Source organism: Vigna umbellata, chromosome 2 (assembly GCF_029865625.1).
Source record: "Vigna umbellata cultivar VRB3 chromosome 2, Vumbellata_1.0, whole genome shotgun sequence".
In the NCBI taxonomy this organism is placed as follows: Eukaryota; Viridiplantae; Streptophyta; class Magnoliopsida; order Fabales; family Fabaceae; genus Vigna; species Vigna umbellata.
In genome coordinates, this window is record NC_142166.1 from 12,045,631 (window position 1) to 12,073,596 (window position 27,966).

Sequence of the window (27,966 nt, forward strand, 5' to 3'; positions counted from 1 at the left end):
GCCTAAGAGCTAACCTTGGGGATTCCAACTATGGTTTCTAGGAGAGCAGCGAGGAGTGATGTGTCTCGACCAAAGATGAAGCGGCTCTGGGAGCTAACCTTGAAGGGTCTTTGGAAGCTTACCCCGAGGACTCTAAATGTGGTCTCTGGGAGAGTAGTAGGGGGTGGTGGACTCGACATAGTTGTATTAAAGGTGAACATCTTCAAGAAACGCTTTAGAAAAGTGGTGGGAAGTAGCATCTGTTTACTTCGCCTGTAAGGCTTGAAGAGGACCAGAGGAAATATGCTTTGTTTGGAGACTCCTAGAGAGTAGAAAGGAAGAATGGCTTTAGCTTTAAAGGTGAGTTGTTTTTGGATGGTAAGCTACATGCAAGAGTTATGTTGATGATTGAACCTCTTGCGAGACAACAATAATTGTTATTTGATTATGTGTTATTGTATAAATTAACGAAAGATTGAATGATGTGTGTTATGACGTGTTGTTATTATATATATATATATATATATTATAATATATATATATATAAAGTAATAATTATTATGTTTTCTTTTAAGTTATTTCATCCTTTCATTTTCATGGTTGTGATTTCTACTTGTGATGATAGTATGACTTATGTTATACGTAAGTAAATAATGTTGCATATGATGATTCGGATACATAACATTAAGGAGTTTGGAGATTGCTTTAGGAATGCATTTTTTTTATGTCAAATGTATTTTGAATAAATTTTAATTATTGACATTTGTAAATAATTTCTTAATCTTTGAAATAAATTTTGTTAAAGTGAAACATTTATTTGATGAAATAAATGTACGTTTTAATTTTATTTTATGATGCTAATATATATGTTTAGAATATGAGTGAAAATTTTCTAATTTTTTAGTAACATCCGTGAGGGGTGCTACAAATTTAGTTCACAAAATCATACATACAGCACATAGAACTTCACTTGCGTCAGGTCTAATAATCTCTCAAACTTTATAAATACAACAATCAACCCATAACCCAACTTTCTCAATACCATTTCTGTCATACTTTAACGCACTAATCAATGAAAACCATAATAATATTCTCTTATCCTTTATGGAGAAATAGATTCTTTAACTAATCAATCTTAAATGAATTAAGATATTACAGAGAAATTCAAATAACTAAAAATCCAACCTTTATGGAGAAATAGATTCAACCATAACTCAACTCTTTTAATATCTTTTCTATTTCTATAATACTGTAATACACTCACTTCAGATGTCACACAACAATTCAAATACATACAAAACTCAAAACACAATCAAGTTCCCTTTTCATCCAATAATGTTACCGATGATAAAAATAATTTGTTCAAACTCCTGAAACCAGTTTTTATCTATCTTCATTTCATTGCTCATAATCACAATTCATTCTTTTTCAAGATCCAAATAATATTCATTATAATTTCAATTCATGAAATTATAATTAAATAAGATTAGAAACAATTTATTAGTTTTTCTTACCTTAATCCAAGTTCCTAAAACAAATAATCCCTTACACAACTTGTCCTCTTTAATTTTTTTTTTCTACACACAATAGGATCCAAACAAAAATTAAAACGTGATTCTAAGATTATAAAACTAATATCTAGAAAATCGAAAAACAGAATGTTACCAAAAAAAAGACTACATATTAAGTGGAAAATGAATTGATTCAAAAAATGGTAGAAATTAAACCTATTTTAATTCAAAATTCAATCGGTCTAAAATATTATTTAGCTCTTTAATTTGTTTTGGGTGTAATTTAATTTTAAGAAAGATAAAAAATTAGAAGTGAAAATTGAGATAGGAAAGAGATAGGAAAAAGATCTAGACACGTAAGAAAGAGAAACGAAAGAAAGAAAAGAAAAAGAAGATGGAGAGAGGGGCTGCACGAAGTTTTAATTAATAAAAATAACTATACTTTAATCCCAAAATCAAAACATAAAAGTCAAAACTTTATTCATGCCATCATGAGAAAAAACAAGAAAAGTATAAGAAAGGAAGAATCATTACAGTTGTCAGTAGCAATCATATGTGCCAATATTATAAGCAAAGGGATAGCTAGAAATAAGAAAGATGCTTCAAAGACTATTAAATGGTTTTTTCACAAATTAAATAAATGATAATTACATCAATAAATTTTCAATAACATCAAATTTGGAAATCAAAATTATTTATTTCCCAATGAGAAAAAAATTAAAAGCCGTTTTTAAATTTGTGGAGTAAAAGATATTTTGAATTTGGAATATTAGAAAAACAGTTTTCAATTTGAGGAATTCAAAATATGAAATTTGTATTAAGGGACAAAAAGTCATTTCTAAATTTATGGAATTAAAAATAAAATTTTATTTAAATTTTAGGGACGGGCAATATTTAGTTACAAATTTTAAAAAAATAAAAAGTAAGTTTTAACTATGTTTTCTTCTATTCTCATTTCATAAAATGATGTGGCAGTCTAGTTAAACTTTTCAACTCTCTACTCTTTGCGTTCCTAACTTCCTATACACTTTGGTTTCTGACTCTGTTTCATTTCCAATCTTTCACATTTGAGTGAGTTTTCAGATATCTACAGGTCAAACGTCTATATAGACATTCGATCTGTACAGGCCAGACGTCTATATAGACATCTGATTGGGGTTCGACGTCCTATCAACGTCACCCGAATAGACGTCAGGTCGGGATCAGACGTAAAAAGCACAAAATAACAGACGTTTAAAGCCTTTTCTGCATTAGTGGTACCATTTTGCTGACAAGGTGATTTTTGAAAGTTTCCTTTTCTTTTCCCTAGATAATTCTTAATGGGCCTCTTAGTTGGGCTATGTGCATCAAATTTTATGCAGGAATGCAAAGTAAGAAGACGATTTATCTTAACAATATAAATGTTGAGACGTTTTTGGATAATATATCCTAAACATCATGCATGCATAATGATATGTCTTTAGACTATGTGTATCAAATCATACAATTGAGTATGATATCATTAGACGATGATTCCTATGATATTTTAACTATGAACCTATATGTGATTAATAGATAAGGCAACATTCATACTTACCTTTCCAATTCTTGTTGTCTTGTCTTCTTTCTCGTTATTTTTTGTTTCTTCCTTTTTCTTCTTCCTTAGATTTCATAATGTATACCTTTCTTCCTTTATAATGGGTGAGTGTCCATAGTCTTGACATTATGGTGGGAGTTTATCTCCTATCATCCATCAAATCTGCAAGAGAGATAATTTGATTCTTTAGTACCCATCTAAAGTTGGGTCCAACCTTGTTAGTTTTACTTGTCCTTTTCTCTTCAGAATTGGACTTATCATTGAAGTTTTTTTCTTCTACTTTAATAAATTTGATGAACCTTGTTGAACATGAATGATTTCTAAATTTTTCATTAAAGCCAAAACTTGTTTTATCATGGAAATATTTGCTATTATTTACTAACATGTCTCGACGTCTAATTCCTTCATAAGTTTTGTTTAATATTTTGAATAAAGCATCATTTTGTTATCTAACCTCATTTGTTTGCCAATTTTAAAGTTTCAACTTTTTCATTGAAACCACTTATTTAATGTTGTAAAGACACTTAATTGTCTTTATAGGATGCTAAATCATTTTTCAAAGTTTCATTTTCTTTTGACACATTTTTATATTGTTTCTTAAGACGCATTTGCTAGCTTAGAAGAATTAAACATTAGTTCACCATATGATTTAATAAAAAAGTGAAGATCATTAAAGTCTACTTCATTGCCAAAGTCGTCTGACGTATCATAGGTTGGATTAGCCATTAAGCATAGATCGACTTCTTTGTCTTCATCTTAGATGAGCTTTGATATTCTCAGATGCTTCATACCTTGATTTGTGATCCATTGTCCAAGAGCTTCTGGTAAGATGCATTCATTCTTTATTTAGAGGTATGAAGTTTCCATTGGGTACAATATCCAACATGTCAATATGACATGATTCAAGAAGTGTAAGCATTCTTTGTTTTTAGAGATTGAACTTTTCTCCCTTGAATAGAGGAGGAAGGTTGATGGATATCCTTCACTTTCCATTGTGATTTGGATCATTTCCTTAAGTCCTTAGAGGGGGGGGGGGGGGAATAGTGTTTTCAAAATATTTTCACAAATAGTGTCTAATTAGTGTTTCAGAAATTAGCAAACAAGAATACTCTCAAACAATGATGTTTCACAAGGCTTTATAAAGGTTTTAACGAAACGTAAATTATGAAATATAGCTTTTCAAATATTTATGCAAAGCAGTGTCTAATACCTTGTAAAGAAAATATGAATATGTGTAAAGATTGTGAGGTATTAAACACTAGTTTTGTGACAAGAGTAAATGTCAAATTTTTTTAATAGTAAAACAAATAAACTACAAATTTTATGTTGGTTCACTCAAACTTAACTAAACCTAGTTCTCACTTAAGAACTCTTAAGGATTTCACTAATATTTTCTGATTACACGAGTTTTGTCTCTCTAAGATCTCACCGAGTATTTTCACCACTCTTGGTTTTCTAGTCAACACGATTAGACGGAGTTTAACCTCTCTAGGATCTAACCCTAGCCAACTGTCTAAACGTTCAACTCAACCTGAGTTGAACAACCAAGTATTTGAGTTCTCTCCATAACTTACAACAAATCCAAAAATGGATTTTCTACAACGTACAAACGAATAACTCTTAGCGAGAGGATATACGTTCAAATACAATACAATCTGTAACACTTGAAAGTATTTCTCTCTTTACAAAGATTTCTCTCTTAAAAGATATTGAGCATCAGATGATGTAAGAACATTTTAAGCTTTTCTTTTTTTTCACATTGTTATTCTTCTTATGTTATCTTGTTTTTTTTCATCGATATCTTCTCTTCAAGCTTTCTTTTATATATATATATATATATATATATATATATATATATATATATATATATATATATATATATATATATATATATATCTCTTGAAAGATGATCGTTAGACCGATAAGTTGACTTTAGAGGATTTGGTATCCTTTAGATGTGAAATCTGACTTTAATCTACTTTTAGGGTTCATAGATTTTTCTCACAACCTTAAACGAAACTTGAGCTTATGCGATGTGACAGGGCATATGACTTCAAGGAAACATTTCTAGAATGTTCTTTTTTTCTCACAACATCTTTTTTCTTGGATGTCATGATCCTGATCATATCCTTCTGTCTTATTGTTTTGCACAAATATCAAGAAACAAGGTATACAAACATAGAAGTATTTTTTTCGTATATGCATTAAAATGTTTTGAACGTTGATAAGCGTTAAGCAGTGTAGCATGTTCAAGACATTTTATCATTTGTCATTTTATTAATAAAGGCATTATTTGGTAAGACAAATGTATATTTATTAGATGTTATAAACATAAGATGCTTTTTCAAGGTTAAAGTGTTTAGGAGTCACTTATCAAACGATAATTTCTCTAGAAGCTTTGCTTGATATAACATTGTATTTGAATGAAACATCTCTTTTATCCTTAGTGTTATATGAGAGTTAGACTTCTGTTTTCATAAGAAGTTAGCTTATTTTACTCATATAGTCTATTCAGAGATTTCAATGAGAGACACTTTCTTTTAGACACTCTTTATGTTCTTCTAATTTGTTTAAATAGTTTAGTCTAGAAAGCATTACTTCAATTCGTGGCTTCGGAAGTTATAAAACGCTTATTCACTAGACACAACTGTTTTAAACAACTTTTCCTATCCAGCATTATTTTGTTTACTACTTATTGTTAAAGTCCAAAACCTAGGTTACTTAGATGGTCTATTCTCTAAACGATTTTTGTCTTATATGACAACACTAAACAATATATCTATAATTCCTATTCTAACATTCACACCACTATTTGACAAGTCTTGATGTCTTAGAGGTAAGTCTAAACTTCTTAATAAAATCCCTAATGTCTTAGATCTTTTTATTAAAAGTTTGCATGAAGCATTAAGTTCAGATGTTTAGAATGACCAATTGATAAACTTTATGTCTAGATGCACAATCAATTAATTGTTCTATCCTAGTATAGGTTCTAATATTGTGTCCAATAATCAAATATTCATTCAATAAATTATCATGCAATTAAGAACGAGAATAAAACACAAGTAATGAAAAAGAAATATATTCAATATAGCAAAAATCACAAAAAGTTAAGATACACTATGTCCAACTCCTCTAAATAAGGAAATTAGTTACTCTTATAGATTTTGAACATTAGAGAAAAAATAATAATAAATATCTCCAACTTCCAAAATAAGTCTCCACCAAAGAATTAAATTTTAACTATATAAGACCTTTTATTTATAGATTTTAAAAAATGCATAGCTTTTAGACTAGACTTGAAATTTATACTTGATTTTATACTTCAGGTAATAAGCTCTATTGATAATTGCTTTTATTTATATATTCTTTAATCTTCTATGATTCTTACTTATCTACAAAATTATAATTAAATAAAACCTTAATTATCTAAAGAGATAATAATCAAAATACCAATAAAAGATTGTCCTTGTCTTTTTTAAATTTATCTATGAAATATTAATTATCTAAACAGATAACAATCAAAATATCAATAAAGATAAAAAAAATATCTTTTCTAATAAAAAAATAAAAAAAATACAAATAAAAGATCAAATTAAACAAAAAAAACATGATAATGTGAATTATCAACTCACCACTAACCAAACAAACGTAATCAACTCGTTTTATTGTTTTATGCGTTTTTTTTTTGTTTTGAAAGTGCTTTTTTAAGGTTCGAAACCATTTACTATTTCTAATTAATAGTAAAATCTATTTGGTGATACATTTTCATGATACTTTGTTGCATTTATCAATTTAATTTGCTTCACTTTAAAATCCTTAAAGTAAATTTAGGACAATTTTATTCTTGTAAATAGATTTTGATTAACTGAAAATTACTGTCATTTGAATATAAAATAAGCCAAGTGAGTTTTAAACCATTTATTTCTTATGTTACATCATTGAATTTGAAATGCTAGAACTTAACTTGAATATTTGGATTGAAACTTACTTTATGCAATTTCCAAAGTGATTGAGGCCTTCCTTATTTTAAATCAGGGCCCAATTAACATACCCCCGAAATAATCCCATTGTGCATTCCATTAAAGTCAGACTGCTCATTTCTTTGATTCTGAAGCTCACTAGAAGCCAATGAAGTGAAAAATAATGAAAAACCTAAATTGATAGAATTTGAAAAGCATTGAAACTCTTTTAGGAGTTAACATTGAATAAGTGTGGGTTTCAAAACTAAAAATGCTATTATTTAGCTAAGATAATTCGGTGATGAATTCAAGCTTTTATACTTGTTTGGTTCTCGCTAAATCAACCTCAAGTTGAATCCAATCAACATGTGATGGATTGTTTCACCACTCTTGAAAATTCAATTTGGTTAAATACACTCTACCATAAACATTAACCCACACAACAAACATTAATGAGACAAGTTAAAAATAGTTAATAAATTATTTCAAGTAGTAACTAATTATCCGCACAAACAATTAAAAAATCTTTAATTAATCAATTATATTTTGAAAGTAAGCAATTGTCTTGCTCCAAACCAAGAATTCCACCTTCAGACCATCTAACATTTTGTATTTTCCTTTCCTTCATGGAGCAACCAAACTGAAATTACTCAGAGTCAGAATCTGATAGTGGAACCTGGTAAGAATTCGATGGTTCAAAATCAGTCATAGAAGGGGGTGGTTTTTTATTTGACCGACTCCTGACCCGGTTTCTTGGTATTTGTTCCTTTTCATCCTGTGAAGACATCTGTCAGAATGAAAATATACAAGTAATTCCTACAGTTTGAAAAGAATGCAAGATAACATATCAGGGCAAAATTTACCTTGGAACTGGGTTGACTTGGTTGATTTGATTCAGATGGCTGATTGGAACTAGATTGATTTGGTACAGAAGGATGAACTTGTTGGCTCCTACGCAGCCATATAGTTCCCAAAGAAATTAATGCACCCAAAAGCAAAAACGGACCAACTCTAGGATCCTCACGGTATATAGAGAGCCCACTAAGACTACCAAGAATACTCTGCTTCAGATTTTTCAGAGGAATATTTTGTGCTGCTACGGACCAAATAGGTTCTGTGTCATCCGGGACAAGCTCAGGAGTTCGTAGCGTCTGCAACGAGGAGATGGTATTTTCTTAATCAGTAAACTACAAAATTAATCCCATCAACAACCTCACATTTTAAAATATTAACCTGGGCAATTGTGAAATCATGACCACACAAATGAATGTAACATTTAGAGAAAACCGGTAAACAGAAATTAAATACCCGAGTGAGGGCCAAGGTTATTTATTCAACATTGAATGTGCCACAGACAATAAGGCTTCCCTACAAAACCTATTCAAAAGTTGATAAAACTTACAAAGAATGGTAAGTCTCTAGAGTCACCATCAGAAATAATGTTTGCAAGCCAGTGGGTTATCTGCAAATGAAAATAGAAAATATCTTAAAAGAACTGTGCATCTACGTCATTGTACATCATTAGTTCTTAAAATGAAAATACATTAAGTTATAAAAGAAATGTAAAAGCAATTTGTCATTGTGAATCTTTTATTGCAAAATGGCAAACCTGTGAAACATCATCTTCGCCCTTGTACCCAGCGACAAACTGGCCTGCAAGATCAGAATCACTAATTAGATCTTGGACCAGTGATGATTTCCACTTGGATTTTTGTTCTGTTCTCAAATCAACAGCACTATTATTCCTCAGGTAACGAATGACAAACAACCTAGGAATATCAGTCGCACTCCGTCGTTGCCCACAAGTGTGATCGGTACCCGCTTGACCAAGGTAAAATTGGCAGTAATCCTACACAATCAATTCAGGTAAATAATTCAGGTTAGAAATAGTAGCAAAGATGATGTAAAAGTATTTTCAATTCAAAATACAACAGAAAAACTTAAAGAAATGACTCACTTATTTTAGGATTTCGGATTTTGAAAACATAAAAGATATTTTTAAAGAAATGACTCAAATATTAAAAAAAACCTCAATCTTATCTTCCTAAATCTAAATAATAAATAAATATATTTTTATCTTTATGTAAAAGATATTTCTAAAATCTGAATTTTTTAAAAACCAATTTATAAAAAGATATTAAGCAAATATTGTCAATAACATGAATAAGAACATTAGAATTAGGGGCGTGTTTAGTTCAAAAAATGATTTTGCTCTCATTTGCTGTTCAAGAGACAATTAAAAAGACATGAAAAATCTCGTTTTCAATGTTTTTCATTTCAAATATTTGTATACGAAACTGTGAAAACAAAAGAAAAATCTGGCATACACCACGTTGAAAGAGAAGAATAGAGGACGTTTAGAAAGTACTGTGTCTCAGATACTTGGTGTTCACTTTATTATATTGTCTGAAAATGATAAATACAATTGATTATATTTGTTCCATATCTGTTATACAATAAGTAAACGATAATCAAAATTGATTCTCAACCCAAAGAAAAGGTCAAGTTCCAAATATTGTGTTGGCATGAATGCAATGGGATGTGGGCCAAAGCAACACAAAATAAATGAGTAGAAATGATAGGCAAGTGAAACATAACTGTAATGTGAACCCTTTTACATTATCTAAAATGAATATGAAAACCTATGCTTTTTCAAATGCCCCTATTTCAAATGCCCCTATTTTCCACAATTTCCACAATATGAAAACCTATGCTTTTATATTATCAAGGCTCCAAGCCACTGTAGGCTAGTGAACAAAACCATCTCTGTGCATATATAATAGCACAAAATAATACGTTTTATATTTAACAAAACAAGTACATCATCCTAAAAAGATAAGTAACACCTGGATGAATATGTAAAATTGAACATTATATCGTGGTAAAATCTGGATGGATATGCATAATAAAGCATTCTAATGAATTAGGAGTGAAATTAGGTCAGGTGACTAGTTCATCAAAGTGACGTATTATACAGCCATCATCTTGCAGATTAGATGCTGTCAGGGAAGCAATTTAGAATAACTTTTGCTTTGATGCCCATGGGTCATTGTCAAATGAAAATGGCATTCTTAAAAAAGTTCTCTAATACGTTCTGTTAATTCAATCACTGATGCCAAGCATCAGCATTATGAAATTTACTCTGATAGAAAAGAAGGGTAATTTATTTAGAAAAACAAGCTAAAACGTAAATCATTCAAATGAAAGAAAAAAAATACCTTTTGCTTTTCACCATCAAGCCAAGCAAATGTCAATCGCCTTCTCTTAAATGCATCCACAGCTGAAGCTAAGGATTGATTTTCAGATGAGGCATCCACTTGGCTGTACTTAGAAAATGTTTCCTGGACCCTGTACATAGTCTATGGAACAGAATTACAACTCTACCAAATTTAAAGCTGTAAAAAATAAAGGGTAAATAGTCGGTTCAGCATAATAAGTATTGACATATTTTGTTTTTAGTACAGCAAGAAAAATTAATTACAATCTTAATACAAAAACTTTAATTCATTAATTTTTATTTAAACTCTGTTTATGGTTGAAGTAATTGAATACGTGTTTGGTCTTTAGTAATTGGTTTGTGTTTATTAAAAGAAAAATGAAGGTTAATATGTAATTAAACTTGAAGGACTCTTTGCCTTTTGCTTTGCAAATTTAATCCTTAGTGGTTTCTTCAAAGTTAATTGCATGTCAACATTAATTTTACTTTTAATAAACACAAGTGACAATTACTAAAGACCATTCGTGTTGACTTATCTTAACTATTTACAGAGTTCAACCAATATTAATGGAATTAAAGCGTTTGTACTAAAAACAAAATATAGCAATACTTGTTTCGAACCGGCTATTTACCCAAAATAAAAATGCAAAAACAGAGTAAAAACCCCATTTTCGAAAGATTATGCATATATTTCCAAAACTAGAATAGAGCCTCAAGTTTACTTTACTAAGAACCTATCAAAACCCAAAGTATCAATTATGATAACAGTGATTTGACTTTTATAAGGAACTAAAATTAGCATAATTCTCAATATAAACAAATTATGCCCAAAACCGAGACTAAGAAGACATACTTCACGCATTCTGTTCAGCTCCAGACTTGGCCTTCCAACCACAATAGCACAATACCATATCATTGTATCATAACCAGCACGAGAATAGCCATGAGGATCACAACCTAGCTCCATTGATGTCATACTCCTTAGTTGTCGAAGCTCTGGAAGCAAACAGGGTGAACAAAAATTTACCATTATATAAACAAAAGTTAATATTAATAATGCCTTGAATAGAACAAGATATGCATCAGATGATCAAAGTAATTTATATATACATTCAAGGAGTATTTGTTGTTATACGCGGATAAAAGTAGTCATCACTAGCTAGTACCTAGTCACAAGAAATTGACAAGAAAAAGGCCAAAGGCACATAGTATGTGTTGGAAGTCCCACATCGACTAGAGATAAGGCCAATTCATAGTTTATAAGTGGGTGCAAACCTCATCCCACAAGTCGGTTTTATTGGGTTGAGTTAGACTTAAAGCCCTCTAGAATTATTTTACAATTTAATTCTCAAAGTTGGTATCAGAGCGGGTCGATCCCGCTCTGTTTTCTGTCTCGTAATATCTGTCCGGCGCCACAGTCTGTCGCCGCCCGCCACCGTCTGCCGCCGGCCACCATCATCCATCGCTATCACAGTTTCGTTCGTCTAAACCCTTAGGGTTTTCTTGTTCCTCGCTGGTACTATTCGTCTTCTTCAGAAATGGCGTCTGACAGTACTCTCTCCTTCTCCGGAAGTCCATCAATTACCTCCGAGAAGCTAAATGGAAAAAATTATCTATAATGGTCTGCTGCCGTTGAAATGTGGTTCCTTGGCCAAGGGAATTATGACCACCCTGAGCGAGATGGAAGCCATGTGCCTACTGAAAAAGCTTATCAGTGGAAACAAGAAGATTTCCAGTTGTGTGCCCTGTTATGGCAATCAGTGAAACCCAAACTTCTTGTATCTTCGAGGGCTTTCAAAACTTGTCACTCCTTTTGGAAGAAAGCCCAAAGCATTTATGCCAACAATATTCAACGTCTCTATGACACTACGAACAAGCATGCATCTCTTAAAATGGCAAACCATGATATGCTGTCCTTCATGACTGAAGCCCAATCTGCTGTCGAAGAACTCAGGATGTTTTTGGAAGCGTACCCATTAGAGGATATCAAAAAGAAACTAGACAAATTTTACATGGTGTTGATCTTTCGTGCCCTACATCCCGATTTTGATCATCTCAGAAGTCTACTTCTAACATGGTATCAGAGCCATGGTTAGAGCCTATCCGAGCGATAATTTGTTGTCTGGGCATATTGTTCCACCTGCTATCGGGCCACTATCGGACCACCCATTAAATATGTCTAATCCCACGCTCGAGATGTATATACCTCGGCGTGAGGGGGGTGTGTTGGAAGTTCCACATCGACTAGAGATAAGGTCAATTCATAGTTTATAAGTGGGTGCATCCTACAAGCCGGTTTTGTGGGTTTGAGTTAGGCTTAAAGCCCTCTAGAATTATTTTACAGTTTAATTCTCAAGTGTATGCAAACAGACAAACAGTTTTGGGTTAATATTGTGGTCCTTGCAACATGTGTGGAGGACAAAAATTAGTCAAAAGTCATAGCCTACATGATATTAGACATCCCAGTTTTTGTTTTCATTTCTACAAGCCGGTTTTGTGGGGTTGAGTTAGGCTTAAAGCCCTCTAGAATTATTTTACAGTTTAATTCTCAAGTGTATGCAAACAGACAAACAGTTTTGGGTTAATATTGTGGTCCTTGCAACATGTGTGGAGGACAAAAATTAGACAAAAGTCATAGCCTACATGATATTGGACATCCCAGTTTTTGTTTTCATTTCTCTTCAGATGAACGAACTTGATACTAAAGTTTTAGAATGTATTGTCATACAGGAGTCAACTATCATATTTGTTTTCTGAAAACGTAAGGTTTATTCCAATCTAAGTAGAAGTTAATGCCATCTATTTCAGGACTAGATCTTTCAACTGTCAATTGAAGTTAGTGCACTAATCCCACATGCAGATTCTCCACCCAATTTTCCCAACCTACCTTTACAAATTATACATATGTAATTTTTCGTTTCCGAAAAATTATAGCTACCAAACATGTACCTTGCTGCTTATTATTTTCCATCAAGTTCGAAAAAATTGAATTGTTGACAGAACCTGCAATACACAATGCATAGATAGTCAGTGGATTTGAAGAGAAAAAGTATATTCGTATAGTGATGGGGTAATATGATGAAAGATGAAACAAACCATGGTGAACCACAGGTTTGACACCAGGGTCTTTAAGAAATACAATAGCAGGGCTGATTCTACCCCAAATCTGAAATTTGAAAACAGATAAACAAAATAAATTCAACACTTCAATGCCAGATCAAGCAATGAACCAATAGGCTGGTAAATATAACAATATTCATAGCACCATCCTCTTCTGTACAGAAAATGGAATGCAGAATATTGTTTTCCTGATTCATGTTTTCTGAAAATTGTCACTTACGCTCCCAACCAATAGGAAGATTCCTCTTCCCGCCAGAGAATGAATGCAAATGAAGAAAAAGCCCAATAGTCTTTAGCTGCTTGTCGTATAAATGGGGCAGCACGCTCACCAAATGTTGAGAAAAAGAGGACTTTTACCTATATGCGATGATCCACAGCAAGTAAACCTTAAAACAGATAAATTCAAGTGTAGATCTACTCAATCAGAGGGCATCCAAACAAGACTAAGTGGGTGTTAGGAATATATTATTTCCAGGAAATAATTGTTCAGAGGGCATCCAAACAAAAGTGAATTACTATTTCTCCAAAATAGATTGGACCTTTGAGTTTAAATAATTGTAAGTGTCTCTTTTGTTCTTGTATATAAGTACTAAAGGATTCCTCCTCCACTCACCTAGCATTGTCTTAGATCTCAAGATCCCGTTAAATGCTTATTGAATTAAAAGATACATTATTCTCTTACAAATTTCAAAACTTTAATAGGGGTACCATCAAGACCAACAATTTTACTGTTGTCCATCCTCTTGATCATGTTGTTTATCTCTTCAACTCAAATTTTGCAACAATATTCATACTTCAGAACGGAAATTGTATCCCACACCAAATCCACAATGGACACCAGGAAAAAACAGAATGAAGTAGAATTTGGTCACCAGAAGATCAGGGACCCAATGCACAGATCTCCCAAAATTATGAGCTATTCAGCTTCCTTTTGGAAGAATTTTTGCATGACAAACCCCATCCCAACTGATTTCATTTATTTTGACTTCTTCTTCCATTTTTTTCTTGGTCCTTCCTTTTCCTCAGCTTCACACCGTCTGATACCAACACCCCCCATCTAGGCCCACACACATCATCACCAAGCCCATCAGATTTAGGGATTATATTTTGTAGGGTTGACTAGTCTATATGGCAACTGTATTCCTCTGTCCTAAAAGAATATTTCTGTTAGGTTAGAGATAAGTGTCACTACAAGACACCTTTACCTATAGTGTATGCAAGGCCTTATAAAAGGGAAAAACTATTAAATAAAAGACAAAGAAGAAAGTTTTTTTTTTTGTTTTTTATCTTTCTTTTCTTTATCCATGAATCCAACAACGTAACACCGTCCCCTCCCTCCAATGATATTTTCATTTCTTATTCTCTTATCAAGGTTTAAATCGTAGCTCCTAATTGGATGAAAGATGGAGTGGATAAGAAAAATTAACTTTCCAATTTTCCTTAACCTTGAAACTTGGCCCTGAGGTGGAAAATTCTTTTTTGAACATCTACAAGCTAATTGCAAAGGAGGACAAAAGTTGTATAACGAGTAAAAGATGGAGCCTTTGAAACCAAAAGGATTTTTCTTCTCCAAGATTAATCAAAACCAAACATAAGTAATAGTTATTTAAAACCTTTCATAGCACCATTTTCTACCAGCATATTTTCTGGTCAACCAAGCACAAACTGAATGTCAAAATTCATGACTCAAAAAGTATTGTTTACGTATATTATGGAAGAAGACTGATTTATTAAATGCATTATTGCTGCCACAAGACAAAACATGGTAGTGAGTAACAGTAGTTGTTGCTCATTGGCAAGAATTAGGGCAGAAAACTTAAGATACAGAAGAAAAGTGGTTAATGTGTTTCCAATGACATGCTCAAAAAGAATATTACACCACTGGACAATAGTAGTTTAGCATTTTCTTTAAAAAAGGATTGACTGGTCACTATTTTTCAGGCCATATTTTTAAGCTATTGCAAATGTACAGGTTACAAATTACTAAGCAAGGAAACTGAGCAACAATTTACAGATACATTACAGCCATTTGTAACCTAGTGTTACATTGGATAAAATTGACTTCTCATTAACCTCTATCAGTTACTCCAGAAATTCAGTAAAAGATCTACACAATAATATGAAAACTGTGTTATGAAGTGTTTGGCATATATTTTGAATTAATGAACAATATTTTTTAATTTATTAACTGCCCTCATCTTCCGTAATTTGAAATAATTTCAGCAAGCATTCCTAAAATATAATTTTCCTCAAACAATTAGCAACTTAAATAAAAATTAAACTTTATTCAATAAAAATGTGTAATGAAAGTACAGAAGTTTACTAGTAGGTGGAAAATATAAGAACGATATTTAAGCTAAGAAATCAGAGAGAAAAATATGTAGATAAAAGAAGAGCAATGTATTTGTACCTTATGATGGCTAGTTTTACCAAGAAAATTTGGTACCTGAAATTTTGGAAGTGGCATTCCAAATACCCTTAGTAACCATTAAAACTCTCAATAGATAACTTATATTCCAAAAGCAAATCAAGTTAGTTGGACAATAACAATGAAAGCAAGATAACCCAATAGGAGTTAGTTTTCAAATTCATTAGATATGCCATGAACTTGTTTAAAATCTTTGTTCAGTTGTCCTTATTGCAAAAAAAATATTTTCATTATTTTAAAAGGACCCTTTCTAAGAATAATAACTGAATTGGTCAATATTCAATGATATACCTATTTCTATAAGTATAGACCAAATAAAAAAATATTATCATGTATTTGGTTATCACTTATTCACTTTGTTTTTGGTTAATCTGGTATCATTTCATAAACTCCACCCTTTTCTATGTATTGTTTCAAATATTTACAAAGCATATTCTGAGCCTAGATAAAAGTGGAGGTTGTTTTAGGCAGTCAACTTCTAACATAAAACAATGCTAAACTTTTATGGCATGGACATATGTGATTGTTTAATGATGATAATTTGGTAATGAAGTTTAAGAAAGGCCAGATGAAAGAAGGAGAAACACTTTCATGTTTATTTAGGATTGAGGAAGGCATAGAGCTATACCAACCAAAAAAACCCCAGCCATACCATGAATGCATTACCAAGTAATGGGAAATATTTGATAATGAAGTAGAAATACAATAATACGGAAGAAAGCTATACCAAGTAATGGGAAATATTTGATAAGATATTTTCCTATCAAATAATATCATATATATTTGATATAATCAATTCGTATTTCTAACATAATTAAATCATATTTTTAACACGTTTAGACAAAATACCAGAGTTTCCCTTGAGTAGTAGTTAATTTGAGGTAAACCCAGTATAGTTGTTGCAAACCAATCTGTAACCTTATCAACAGTAAGCTCACTATTAAACCTGACACAAGAAAATAATTTATAGTAACTACATTTAGTAGAAATAACTAGTGCAAGTAGACTACAAACATGATATAATAATGAGTATTGACCTACTTATCCAAATGTGAACTAACATGTTAGTAAAGTTTAAAAAAATCGAAACTCCTATTTTCTAATCTCAAATGAACCCTTGGTTAAATAATAAAACTCACCTCCTAATACATTTAGGAGATCGACATCCTGCAGGAATGGCAACAAGAGATGGAACACCTGGACAATTTTTATCAATACATCAAGACAAGGCAAATGCTATCTTTATGATCGAAAACTTAAAACAGACAAATTGAAGACACAAACAGGCATTTGTAAGTCAAGTAGAAATTAGAAGTAATGGCAATCTATAATATCCCCTCTTCAACATTATAAAATCCTTGGTCCCTCATTTGTTCACCAAAGAGTCAGTTGAGTCCTTCAAACGTAATATTTGTCAACTGTCAAAGTATCATCATGTATATTATTCCATCTCAAGTAAAAAGAGTAATTTCCCATTTGACTTGATTCACTTTGATGTTTGGGGCCCTATTATAGAATTTTTTTTTTAGAGCAACAGTTTGTTACTTCTATTGATTATTGTACTCATGTCACATAGACATATTATGAAAAGTAAATCTGAGGTTTTTCAATTTTTTGTTACTTTTTTCCATCTTGTCCAAAATAAATTTGGGAAAAACATAAAAAAATTAGGCATACTGAATATGTAAACCAAGAATTCTCCAAAATTGTCTCATAATGGTATTGTTTATGAACTTTAAAGTGTAACACTCCACGACAAAACAGAGTTGCAGAAAGAAAAAAGCATCATCTTCTAGAAGTAGCTAGAGCTTGCCTGTTCCAAATGTGTGTTCCCAAATCCTATTGGGCAGAAGCTATATTAACTGCTACATGCCTCAGGAATGACTACTCTCTTGTATCTTAAAGAATTTCAAACAGTAGGCATTTCCAATAAAGGACTTCCTCAAGGTAGATTTGAGGATTTTATTAACAAATTGAGAATGATTAATATTTATTTACTAACTTGAGGGGAAGTGTTGTAAATAGTATATTATTATGATAAAATATATTCTCAATATCTTCAAAGTAATTAGGAAAAAATATCTTCAGAATCTTATTCATTTCAGCATAATTTTATTTTCTCTTCTCAAAGGTTTTGATATTACAAATAGGGACTATGAGAATGTATCTGGTGTGGTTGTTATTAATAAAATAATTATTTATTTTCCAACATATTTCAGGTCTATGTTGTTGCAAGCAGCAAAATATCCACCACTGCTTTCCACCATGGCCATTTTTCAATAACATTGCTATCAAGTTGAACCGAATCATCATTGAAGTTTGACTGAGAATGCATAGGTGTTTTGCCAACATTTATTGATGGAGAAAATGTTTAGTCTGAAATAGTTATCTTCCTATAATTATGCTGTCGCAGTTCATGGGCGAGAATAAAGAGAGCAAGAATGGGACTAGAAAGAGACGATTGTAACCAGATTAAACATTTGATCTTGTTGTTTCCAAACAAGATAATTTGGAGTCACATAATTAAGTAAAGATCTTGTTCAGAAAGAAAATAAAGAGGAATTTTCAGAGTCGAACTAAATTATGCAACCTATGTGCTTAAATTGTTGACACCATAGCAAAGAATTTTTGTCATCACGTTTCCCTGAAGTATTATGAGAAAACGTGATTGGAGCTTGCAGAATAGGTATGACAGAACCACTGCTATTTGCAGTTCTGTGAGTTTGCAACCACATTGCCTAAGTCACTGCAGGTAGCAGAGGGTAATGTGGTGGAATATTCTTTTAGCCCATGGATCACTATGCTCTAATACCATATTGAAAGAAAATTATATTGAAATTGAATGGATGATGTACATTCTTAAGAGTTAGTTCTCTATTAAATTTGCTGTTATTGAGAAGCCAAATACAGATGTGTGGTACCTTAGGGAATATCATCTATGTAACTGTGTTTTTCTCCCATTACACAAAAAATCTAGGCCAGTCACAGCTTTCTGTCTAAAAAGTATACTATTATTTTAATTTTATTATAAGGTCGTTGTTAGGGGCTGACAAGTATATGAGAGAAGGAGGTATAGGAGAGAAAGAGAAGGGGACCGAACGGTAGAGGACAGGGGCCGAACGGTAGAAAGGGGGGAGCAAGATGGCCGAACGGTTAACAACATGGAGCGAGCTGGCCAAATGGTAGAAGTGGAGAGAGATCTAACCGAACGGTAGAAGGAAGGGAGCAAGCTGACCAAACGGTAGAAAGGAGGGAGCAAGATGGCCGAATGGTTGGAAGCAACAAGGAAGCATCCTAACTGCCACAGCAGTTAAGATGGGCGGGAAATTAATTAAAGTAACAAGAGAGATATTCGGAGAAGATATTCAACAAAGGATAATTAGAGTAATAAAGTCATATCTCAGTATATTATTACGTATAAGTTAAATATAATAAATAAGGCTAAAGATATTCGTATCAGGTAATTATAATAAATAGGGTTATTTTCTATTATTCAATACCTTTTTGGGAGGGAATTAATTAGTATAAATAAAGGAGAAGCCTAGGGTTAAAGGTATGCTTTTGATTTGTGAGTTTTGTAAGAGAGGTTAAGTGACTGAAGGAGATTATGCTCCCAATTATTGTTTATTTTCTTTGATTCAGTTATTTCTTCAATAAAAGAGGTTTATTCAGCAATTATCTTGTGTTCATTATCTGTAAGAGTGTGTGAGGAAGTGTTCTTGTTACGTTCTCTACTCGGATACATAACAGTCGTCATCTTGTATTTATATTTAATCAACATAGAAGGAAACCACCAATAATATATTTGTTTTATCACAGATATTCATGGATAGATGCAACTCGATTGTTATAAAGAAATACTCAGAAGTCTCGTACACAAGTGTGTATTAAGTATACACAAAAAGAAACATACTCGGAAACAACATGCATTGAACTAGTATGATTTGGATAAAATGGAACAACCTTTACAGTGAATTTACAAATAATAATTGCACGTTTTGTATAGAATGCTCCTTATATTGAACTGTTTTATAAATATATAACAGAAGGGTCAAATAAAACAACTACTTAAACAAGGGAACATTCATTTTTTATAGGGATCCCACATAAACAAAAGGGCAGAGGGATCCCACATAAACAAAAGGGCAGAAACAAAAATTTGACTGTATTCAGCACATACCATTTCTAAAAAAAGGTTTTCCAGTTGATCTTCTATCAGCAAGGTATATGGCAAGCTCCTTCTCACCAAGTTCCACCACACCAACGTTTGCAACATCATCTAATAAAGAAGCTAAAAGCAGAGGAATTCATCAGAATAAACTGGTCCTTGAACTGGTGACTGAAATAACAAAGTGCTTGCATATCAATTAGATTAAATCCATGCAAAATATAAAGAATGGTGCCATAAATTTATCACTGTTTAGGGAAGGAAACACTGACCAAAAAAAGACTAAGTGGAAACTTCCAAGAGAAAGAGAGAAACAGGGATAAGGAGAAAGATACACCTAAAACTGCAAGTTTTCTCTCCTTACTATGAAACATGCTTGCAAATTTCTCATAAAATTTCAATTTACAGTGACAATTTCTCTCCGTTTTCTAGCAATATCATTCAAAAACCTAAAGACTAAGTGACTAACTCAAGAAAATTAAATGCTATTAATCAGTAAAGGGTAACATTTCCACAGAAATATACACGAGCACAAAGAAAAAAATTTATGCCCAGAATTAAGTTTAAATAACTTACCAATTTTATTCCAGGACTTGGAAAACTGAGCACAATTTTCGCTCCCTGATGAATACAACTGATACAAATACATCCAACATCAAATTCAAGTTAATTTTTTGAAAGAATCAATTAGATAAAAATTATGGAAGCAGGCAAGACTGGTGATATACAATCTTTACAAGAAAGATTGATCAAATATATCTTTCAAGAGGCATCATCTTACTAAAAAATGAAGAAAGCTGATGAATATCTTTCCAATTTACAAAATGAGATTAAATATGACTAGTTTTCAATTTCGTCGAATAACACGATGAGAAACAAATAATTTACCAACATATAGTTATAGTCTCACAAATACCACCACATTTCTTTTTGCAAAATAATGTTCCAATATCATCAAAAAATAAAATGTTATCTTGAAAGTTCACATGACATTCCCAATTCTTATGTTTGAAGCAGTACAACAAAAGGTGCAAGAAGGGATGGTTAAGGTGCTAAAATCAGGGAACAGGAGTTAGCACCTCTTGATTAAGGTGCAGCCACTTCAATGAGACATGCCATTTTGGTTCATTTTGTTAAATATATTATCTTTATTTTATATTTATCTTTTATATTTGTTAGTTTGTTATTATTTCTTATTTGTATTTTGGACTTAGTCCATATTTCTTCTATTATAAATAGAGGACCATATGTGTATATTCAACACAAGGGAGATTATCTCTCTCATCTCCTCTTTCAACTCTTCTACCGTCGACTCAATCGCAATCACCCTTCCCTTCATTCTTCTTCTTCACACGCGCTTCATTCGGACCAAATCTGTTAGGTTACTTTGTGAAAGTAACCCAATCTATACTCTCTTCTCACTTCAACACTCAAACAACATAAATGAAAGTATGTATTATCTATTATTGATTCTGTAAAGTATCAAAAATACAAGTATGCACTCCCCCAAGGAAGCCTACCTTCCTCCACAGGAAAATATGTCCAGTCTATACTCAAAAGAAATATCCTACTGAACAGAATTACAGAAAAACTATTTATAGTATCTCATTCCACACCCCTTCCTAACTGGTAAAACAGTCTACTTCTAACTCGCTACCATTCGGTATTAGTTTATTTATACCGTTCGGCCTTTACTTCCCTCCTCCCTTTCAGCTACCGTTCGGTATTAGCTTATTGATACTATTCGGCCTTTAATTCCCTCTTCCCTCTCGGCTACCGTTCGGTATTAGTTTATTTATACTGTTCGGCCTTTACTTCCCTCCTTTTTTGTTCCTCCTCTCGTATAATTTTAACTTCCTAACACTGATGCAAGCAGTGTTCTTGCTAGGTTGTGGCTATACTCAATGAAGCTAAAGTTGATGTCATTGTGTCTGAGATTGAAATACGAAAAATGACTGTTGAGGCTGCCAAGAATATTTTTATAAGGAGACATGATTTATGTTACTTTTGTTTAACTCGTTAATTATTCTTCCTAAAAACATGGCTTTGTAAGTTAAGTTAGGCTTAAATTCACTTTCAAAGCTTTAGGGATAATTGATTTGATCCAAAGCTTTAGGATCAATTAGTGAAATACTCCGATACAAGTGTAGAAACCAATATTTAAGGCATCATGAAAAAAAAATACAAAATTTAATAGTCAATACAGTTTCAGAAACTCAGATTTTTATTCAATTAAATATAATATAATTTAATTGAAAAGAGTTTTAATTTCATTCAGTAGTTATGGAGGTCAATAGTGGTAAAGCACAGTTAATTTAGTTACACAAAATAAAAATGAATTAAAAATAACAAGAATAATTTAGCATGAAAGTTAAACGGTGATCACATTTGTTACAATATATCAGCATATGTACCTGCATTAGCCATGGCTTAACATCTGGAAATATATACTGGAAGTCACTAGCTGTAATGACTTTAGAAGAATGATCCACAGATCCTAAGAGGTAAAAAATTTTGCATCCATCAATAAAAGAATTTCCATGTCACATATCCATTGAAAACTTCAAAAAAAAAAGGTATCACATCTAATGAATGTTTTGACTAACCAGATTGAGCCTGTAGTAAAGGGAAGTCCAATTCTGAAATATGTTTCCCTGCATAATGCTTGCTGGCACTCTCAACAATATGCTACCATTGTATAATTATATCATTTAATGAAACCGCTTGGAGATGATAGTAATCAGGGACGATACAAACATTTACAAGAGAGATCTTAAAAACAGACACAAGTTTAAAAGGATGCAAAAGAGAGTACTCACAAGTTGTTCATCAATACCAAATATGTCATAGTCTCTTTTCCATAAAGGATTTGTCAGCAACTCATACGCATATCGAATCTGTAAAGCATGCGCTCATTTCAAATCACATAAATAAAACCATAGTAAATCCACAATGCTAGTGTGGTAGAGAACAGCAATCAAACAAAAATCATGAGTAATACTTAAAACCGTGTTAAAGTACCAAGGCATAAGGTAGAAAAAAGAAATACCAATTTATAAATAAGAGTACTACAGTCCCAAGTCATGAATGCAAACCCACTTCTTCATAACATGTTTGTGAGTAATGATATCCAAAACAGTTTCTGCATATTAATTTCATAATAATTACACTGCACGCCAATAATCACATGCAGTTTACATATCACAAGTTAAATGAATTTAGTCTTTCTCTGAATTAGGACTTGGGACCTAACTCACATCATTGTTCTTTCTAATAAGAGATACTTATTTGAATCACAGTTGTTACTAGCACTCCAATATTATTAGCCCTTTTGACTGTGGGGAGCCTACCAATAACTCAAAACTGTGGAGAGGATACCGAAATCTCAACTAATTGGGCTTTCTCCATGGTCCTTATATGACTTTTGTAATATTATACTTTATATATTGGAGTGTGTAACTTAGCATCATGCTTTCATGTTTTCTTAGACACGTTTCAGATTTACCTTTCAGAAATTTTAGTTTCACTCTACTTTCGGCTGCTCCTTTCAAGTTTTCTTTACAATCTGGAGCAACACTCCCCCTCTTGCCCGGGACTACCAGCTTGGAATGTGGCAAATTCACCTGACCAAATAATCGATCTAAGATAAGCTCTTATACTATCATAAAAATTGGCTGCCTTAATTATCTCTCTATATAAGTCATATTTCTAATAAGTATTTTTTGTTGAGTTAGTCATTTTACAAAATATTGAAACGGAAACTGATATCTCTTTCTCTTTCCTTCTCAGAAACAACAACTTTTGCCACTTCCTGGGCAGCAACACCAACAATGTCTCCATCACAGTTTTTGTGTTCTCCACTGATATCTCTCTTTCCTTCCCAGAAAGAACAGCTTTTGCCACGTCCTGAGCAGCAACACCAACAATATCTCCATCACAGTTTTGGAGAACCCCGTCCTCTGCACTGTTATCCGTTTCTCTTGTCTTCTCCCCATTGGTTGAATTTTCTCCTCTATCTAAAAGTTTCTTGGTTTTCTTGATGTCTAGCATACTATCTTGCACAACATCCCTACTAGGGATGGCAACTGGTCGGGTCGGGTCGGGCACGGATAGTGCCTACCCGCAACCCGACCCGACAAAAAAAAATCCACCCGCTACTCGCACGGATACTCGCTTAAAAAATATCCGCGGGTATTTTAAAACCCGCGGATACCCGTGGATATCCGCGGAAACCCGCAAATATTTAAAAAAAAAATATTTTAATAAATTATTAAAATAAAATTTAAATAGAATTACAAAAAATATATAAAATATAATATAAATTAAATTAAATATAAATTTTAATTCAATTTTAATTAAATTTAATCTTGTAAAATATAAATTAATGTTAATTTTAATTAAATTTAACTTAATAAAACATAAATTAAATTTTTATTTTTATTTTTTGCGGGTAGCGGGTATCCGCGGGTACGGATAGCATAATATCCGCACCCGACCCGTTTATAAGCGGGTATTAAAATATCCGCTATCCGCGGGTTGCGGGTAGTAAATATCCGCGGATATTAACTATCCGTCGCAGACTTTATCCGCGGATATCCGCGGGCGCGGATTTTTTTGTCATCCCTAATCCCTACCTGTTGCTCCCTCTTTCTTTCCTTTCTTGATAGATTTCTTACTTCTTTCTGAGCCCTTTCTGTGATTCTTGGATTTCTACCGCATTTCTTTTATTTCTTGGATATTTCTTCTCCATTCTGCTATCACACCTTCCTTCCAGCACATTCATTCTTGCTTCCATCTCGCTCCTCTCCCAAGGATCTGGCAGGTCGGACCAATTTGTTAGGTTTCTTTTGACAAGAAACCAATCTTTCACTCCTCACAGTACCCACTCACACACAAAAGAAAGCATATGAATGTATTTTGCTTTTGTAATCAAAGAATGAAGTGCTTACAATCTTTCCCCAAGGGAGCACTCTCCCTTCACAGGAACAACCTCCTGTCAATACACTGAATATCAAAAAGCTCCCTTCTACCAAACCCCCCTGCCTTCTTATAAAGGCAACCCACTTCCAACTACCCAACAAAAATTAATTCCTAAACGGTTTCCTTTGTCCTGCACCTGTTACCCATTATAACCTATCATATTATATCCTATCATTTTTGTGATATCTTTGTGTGAATAAAATCTTATGTTTGATTGATCATAAATCTAATGTAAGACCCTTCTCCTTTGTTTAGATTTGAATTAGAAAATTTTTGTTATTTCTTTTAATTGAAAAATAAAAACTTGTAATTAAGTGACTCAGTGAGCTAACTCGTTTAACCCACCAACCAATGGTGGGCTGGACCGGGTTGAAATTTTTTCTACTCGCTAATAAGTGAGTTGGGTTGGGTTTGTTCACTAAGTGACCAACCCGTGGTGGGCCGACCGGGTGGCCCATTTTCACAGTAGTAGCTATCGAAGAGGAGTTGGGACTCGTCATCACGCGCAACAAGAACTTCAAGAGGCACATAAGGGCGTGGGAGATCTAATGAATGCGTCGTTGACGGCTCGGTGGTCACCTGGCCAAGACGATCAAAACCGTATGGTCGTCGGCCAAAACTAGAACTCTAACGACATTGGCAGCGACAGTCGACAATGGCGGTGGTTGCAGTGGTAGGGGCGACGAAAATTTTGTTTTTCAAAAGAACCTTAAGCTATAGATATCATGTTAAGAAGTGGTGGACTTTAAGCCTAACACAACCCTACAAAACCAACTTGTAAGGTGAGGTTTATACTTATATATTTTAAATTGGTCTTATCTCTAATCGATGTAAGAGTGTCAACACATAGCATGGTAAGGTTCAACCTCCATGAAAAGGGAAAAACTAAATGGTGTTCGAACTTGAACTACAAGTTACAATAAGATATCTAACTTCAACACTTCATTGGCCTGAATATCATCTACCTGCAGGGGGACTCCCTCTAGATACCAATACCAACAACGACAATCAAATTTTGTATGCAGAATTCAATCTAATTGAAAAGCCATGGTTCTTCCTATTCACCAATTCCCACTAGGCTAACTTCAATAGAAAGACCATACTTCAACTATATATTTGAAACTCACGTATATAAACAAAGTTTCCTCTAGTCACATCATTCCAACACTGTTTGCAAAACCACATTAAGGCAGGTGCAGTTCAACGTCAAGGTAGTAGATGTTGATCTCTGATTAAGCAGATTTGTATCCTTAAAACTATGTTGATGGGATTCATTCAAATAAATTCAACGGTCTCTGTTTGGAAGTATTAAGTATAATTTATATAATGGGAATCAAAATGGTCCTAAGAAAACAAATTGAATCATGAAACCAACACAATAAACATAAAAGTTAAAACTAGATTTGGCCAAAGTGTAAACCAAGTGCAATGATCCTTTATCATATCAGGGTGGTCTTAAAGCCATATGATTGATGAGTACCACAAAGTACTTGGAGAATCTACCCTCAAAAGCTAGTTATTAAGGGGGAAGAACCAAGCACTTGATACTCCACCGAACCTCCCATATTACTTGATGTGGGATTTGAGCACCTCATAATACCAAAGTCACTATCACCTTAGGAGAATTTTGTTCTTAGGAGGATTTTGTGCACCATACAGCAATTTGACTGATAGACAAGATAGCTGATAAATGACCCCTCAATTACCTTTAAAAACTTGTGAGTATCAAAAGCTTCCTCCGCAGAATTCCTGAAACACAATTTAACTAATGTCATAAGATTATTAATAGCATGTCAGGTAACATGGCACACAGAATGCTCCACAAAAGTTTAAGCAAACTCAACAAACTAAGACCAGAAAACATATTCAACAAACTGCATGAAAAAACAAAATCACTATTTTTTATCTGAAATTTTGCTAAAAGAATCCTAACTACCCTATTATGGCAATTAAACAATTTTTACATAGAATAAAAACTCCAATTTAAAAAAAAAAAGTACACACACATCTAAGGTGCCTTGACTAAAAATAAACTTAATAGAAAATGTAAGAAAATAAAATAACCAAGCTACAGTAAATAAGCTAGGCAGAGTGAGCACTGATGACTAACCTAGTCACTACTCATCTCAAACAGCAAATGCAGAAACCAATCATTTAACTATCCCTTCATCTTGCACCATACACGCTTTTTAAGACTAAATGTTCAAAATAAATCAGGCAGTGAATAAGAATTCACTTTATCCATATCTGGTCATCCACAGTCTTTACACATAAATCAGAGTTTCAAATTGTGGATGGGAAAAGCATACTCCTAAATCACATCACAAATTCAATCCATGCACATAGCAAATGTTCAATTGTGCGTTTAGGTTACTTTATATTGAGAAAATAACCACTTTTACTTTAGCTTCTTGAAATTCTTTTAGCAAAAAAAGAAAGAGGTATTTGCAAAATTTAGAGTATATTCACAGTTACCACTGCCAAATGCTAAAATACAATAAAATCATTCCATAAACTAATCTAAAGAGACATGAATGAATTACATTTTAGATTCAAGGTTCTCGTAAGCCTCCTTCACTTTGTCAACAGAACTATAGCTCTCAATTTGCAAAACTGCAATACCCAAACAAACAGAAGTAAAATATCAGTTTCTCAAAAAATAAATAAATAGATAGATTGATTGATAAAGAAGGAATTACCGTCGTAATGAGAACGAGGGAAGGCATTGGGAATAACGAAGAGCTGGTAGTACATGGCTCCGGCGAAGAGAATAATAGGGAGCGTGTAGGCTCTGACGGTGGAAGCCATGGAGAAAAAGCGTGAGGAAGAGGGGTTGGCCGAAACCCTTGGCATGGTTACAGAACCAGGAACGGTGATTCTGTGTTCCTCTGTGTAGTAGTACTAAATGAACAAACTTTTTTTTTCTGAACGTTTAAGGTTCTGGTAGTACTCTTGCTCCCTGGTCAAGTCTTCTCTTTCCCTTTTCATCTATTTCTCATTTGTTCTATGAGCTTTGTAAAAGTTTAAA

General features: G+C 32.8%; 1 pseudogene across 1 annotated transcript; it reads right to left on the reverse strand.

The window, feature by feature from the left end:
- Window positions 1-7,478: 7,478 nt before the first annotated feature.
- On the reverse strand, window positions 7,479-27,966 carry LOC124820579 (uncharacterized; annotated as a pseudogene). Its single transcript, XR_015784130.1, has 20 exons — window positions 27,638-27,966; window positions 27,482-27,551; window positions 26,645-26,687; window positions 22,778-22,855; window positions 22,565-22,646; window positions 22,373-22,455; window positions 20,535-20,592; window positions 19,971-20,081; window positions 16,930-16,987; window positions 16,640-16,736; window positions 15,773-15,808; window positions 13,583-13,719; window positions 13,339-13,408; window positions 13,192-13,245; window positions 11,096-11,238; window positions 10,244-10,384; window positions 8,635-8,874; window positions 8,428-8,487; window positions 7,889-8,176; window positions 7,479-7,812 (listed from the first exon to the last, which is right to left on the reverse strand). The product of XR_015784130.1 is annotated as an uncharacterized LOC124820579 (transcript).